Below are 3,991 nucleotides of genomic sequence, written 5' to 3' on the forward strand. Positions count from 1 at the left end.
AATTCTGCTTATACTAAGGTAAATGCATAGCACTCCTTTGGTTTCAGTTAGAGAGAAGCAAATAAATAGCAGTGATTAATTTACTTGATGAATGTAGCCACTTTTTTTCTGCTCAGAGAATATCCTGAAGCAGATCATAAATTCCTCACATTAATTCCAGTGATTTACTCAATGGCTTTTTTTACTCCATGACTTGACCACATCCAGGTCACTGAAAGTATTTGATACAGCATTTTCTGTTCCCTGATTGGATGATCTTTACTCACCACCTTATCTAATTCACATTCAAGCCATTGGGAGTCTTTACATTGAGGAGTTGAGCCTATAGTCAGTACAAGGGAATGAGAAAGCCACAGTGAATCTGAATCTCTTAGGGAGAGGTCACAGATACGTGACTTTAGGGGTCACATTGACCTTGCTTGAGACATCATCCCGAGAAAGATTAGGATGCTGCAAATATATTGGTTGGATAGTGAGGTTGAAATGACCTTTCTCCAATTACATTCAAATGAAGTAATTACATGGGTGTGTATAGGATGCTAGATGCGAAGGGCACACTCGTTATTATCTTGCTCACTTAATTGCTTCTGTGTTAGAGGTTTCAGGGGTTTTGAGAAGCCTGTTCCTTGCTTCGGTACGTAGAGTACCTAACTTATGTGTGATGTGAGGCAATGTGGCCTATTGGGCACTGGACTGAGGCTTGGCAGACCCGGTGTCTCGTCTAATATAGAACATACCATTTGTGGCACAAATACTTCCGCATCTTACTTTAAAATGCACTGTGTCACAACTACTAAAGTGTACAAGCTTGAATGTTGGTGTCACACCTCATCAGCCCCCCTCCCCTCCCCCCCCCCCCCGTAGATCCCCTGGGGAGGCAGATTAGCATTGTATATTGCTAACGCTGTTGCAAGCATCGCAAGGCATTTTGGGGAAGGGTTAAAGGTGTGAGCATGGAATGGAAGATTCCTTTGCAGGTTGCAGAGACCAGAGGGGGAAGGAGGGAGAAAGCAGAGAATGGGTTAACTCGATGCTCCAGCTCGCTCAGTCAGAAGATAAGGCACTGACTCCAACCCAAGGCCGCAGCTCACAGCCAACACTTGGCTGCCTGCCAAGAAAGATGGGGGCCTGGAATCCACCAACCAGCTGTGAGAAAGAAAGATGCAGCTGAACAGACCTGCAGAGGCAGCCCATAACGAGTGAGACAAGTGAAGGCCAGCACGGAGGAAAACAAAGAGAACAACAAAGTCTAGCAGGTGTGTTTTGGGAAAGTTGAGGAGACCACAGAAAGCCGGTTTTGACTGGTACAAAGAGCATCAGGAGCAGAGGTCCCTGAACGGAACACCTCCAAAGAAACCCAGGACTTAAAACTCTCCTAAAAGCTGAAGCACCTCGGAGATCACAGTGGACCCCAGATGACCTGGGCCCAGGACAAGAACTCCCATCCACCCCTCCCCCTCTTCTTCTTACATTACATCCAGGCTTGGCCAGCCTGGGGTAGTGCAGGTGTGAGTATGAAAGTGGGTTAGGGCTTGGGGCACTAACGCTTTCTTCCTTCCTCTGAAACTTAGACACTTGGTGTGTTTCGTCATCTTCTCCCCAAACGATCCTGTGGCCTCAGCCTGATCACCTGATGCCTCAGGCAGATTGGTAACAGAAACCTGTCACATTGGCACCAATGGATGCTATAATGATCAATGCTCCCTGCATCTCAGCTTGAATGCCATGCACAGTGCTGAGCTGTAGTTCCTCCTATTGGCCACTATATCAGCCCGGCTTGAGGCAATTAAGCTGTGTGGTTTTTTCCTGCCTTCCCTCTGGCTTCTCCCCTTGCTGCTGGATGAGGTAAAGCAGCAGCTGACAGCTGCTACAGGAAGGGCAGTGATGGGACAGAAGGTGAGGGGGACTCAGTAATAGCCCCGAGTCCCCTCTGCCAGATCCAAAATCAACCCTCTAACCCTGCCCCCCCAAGCCAGACCCATCCCTGCAACCCCAGACACCCACTCCCTACCTGCTCTGCCCTTCTAGGTGCTAAGTTTTGTGCAGCTGCATATCCTATCTTCATAGTTCCTTTGGGGTGGGCAGAAGGTGTTTTGGAAAGAGGCTAAATTTAAGGTAATTTGCAAATGGATAGAACTTATTAAATAATTTGTACCGAGATGCACAGAAGAGCTATACTGATATTTGCATTGCAGTCGGGTCTGGAAACCCCAACTGAGGAGTGGGCTCCATTGTGTACAGTGAAGTAGTTTATACACCTATTAAGACATGTTAACTGCCCAAAGAATTTACAGTCTAAAGCTCCTGGTCCTCCTATCACTTGTACGCATGCTTAGCTTTTAAGCAATGGAACTATTCACATACCTGCAGGATCAGGGCCAATCTAGACAAAGTAAGAGAGAGTCTGGGGAACTGATGCACAGAAAGATTAAAGGCTTGCCTACAGTCTCACAAAACCTCTGGCACAGACAAGAACTGAACTCAGATTTCCCAAGTGTCAATCCAGTGCTTTAAGAACAAGACTAATCCTCCTCTCTCAGGGCAGGACTTCACTACGGGGGGGGTCGATTTAAGATACACAAATTCAGCTATGCGAATAGCGTAGCTGAATTCGACGTATCGGAGCCGACTTACCCCGCTGTGAGGACGGCGGCAAAATCGACCTCCACGGCTCCCCATTGACGGCGCTTACTCCTACGTCTGCTGGAGGAGTAAGAGCGTCGATTCGGGGATCGATTGTCGCGTACCGACGAGACGCGATAATTCGATCCCCGAGAAATCGATTTCTACCCGCTGATTCAGGCGGGTAGTGTAGACCTAGCCTCAGTTGTGAATATAGAGCTAAAGAGATCTAATTTTTAATGCAAGCAAATAAACATGGGAAAATGTTTGCCTATCTTTAGTGGAGTTATTCCAGATTTATGCAGGTACAATATAACTGAGATCAGAATCTCTCTCATGAGAGAGAGAAATATCACCAAGAATTGAAATGTGCAGAAAGAAGATCATGGAATTTATCACTGAACACTTAGGAGCTTTGCAGACTATATATGTTTGGTTATGTGTCTGAATGAACGATGATCACATTTTAGTCATGTCTGCCCTGACTGAATAGTGTTTGTTGCAACTCAACATTTATTATAAATCTTTCCAGGTCACTGAGTGATTTTTTTGTTGTTTATTTATGTAACTAAAAAGTGGTGGCAAGTTTATGTCCACAAATGGAAGAATGTCTGAAAAATATTTCCTTCCGTTATTTTATTTTTCAATCCCCAAATGAGTTTGTCATCTATAGTGGCATGGCATTTTTCAGGGGCTTATTTCAGGTCCATCACTGTGCCTATGTTAGTATGGTATTTTCCATTATTTCCTGGGTTATTTCTAGAAAAGATGCTGTAACAGTGCTAGTTGCATGACTTCCGAAGGAATATTGAGTACTCTTAGCTGTTTCTTGCTTACCCTAGCTTTGTGCAATATTTCCCATCTTTATAGAGTCAGTTCACAACTCTAGTAACATATGCATCCTGAACTAACAGCACTAAGTTATATTATCTCAGGTTCGAGATGACAACAACAGCCTATGACTAAGGCCCTACTTAACGTGCGGTTTGTGGAAGTTGCGGATTCTGCAATATCAGGCTTTCTCTGCAGTTTTGACAGTGGGAGCCCTGCCTTGCGCGGGGCTGACAGTGGGGGCTCCGGCTGCACTGAGGCTGACAGCAAGAGCCCCTGCTCTTAGCCTGTGTTTCTGCTGTCAGCCCTGGGCCCCCACTCTCAGCTCCGGGCTGCTCACAGTGGAAAATCGTGGAAAAGCAATAATGGACTTTATTACCGCAAATAATAAGGTCTATTATTACTTTTCTGCAATTTTCCATGGCTTGTCCACAACTCAGCTGCAATTTTTTGACAATCATCCCGCAATTCAAAAAGGCCGTTACCTATGACCAGCATGCACTTCTCCCCACCACTTTTCTTTCTAAGTAATTTCACT

Source organism: Chrysemys picta, chromosome 12 (assembly GCF_011386835.1).
Source record: "Chrysemys picta bellii isolate R12L10 chromosome 12, ASM1138683v2, whole genome shotgun sequence".
Lineage (NCBI taxonomy): Eukaryota > Metazoa > Chordata > Testudines > Emydidae > Chrysemys > Chrysemys picta.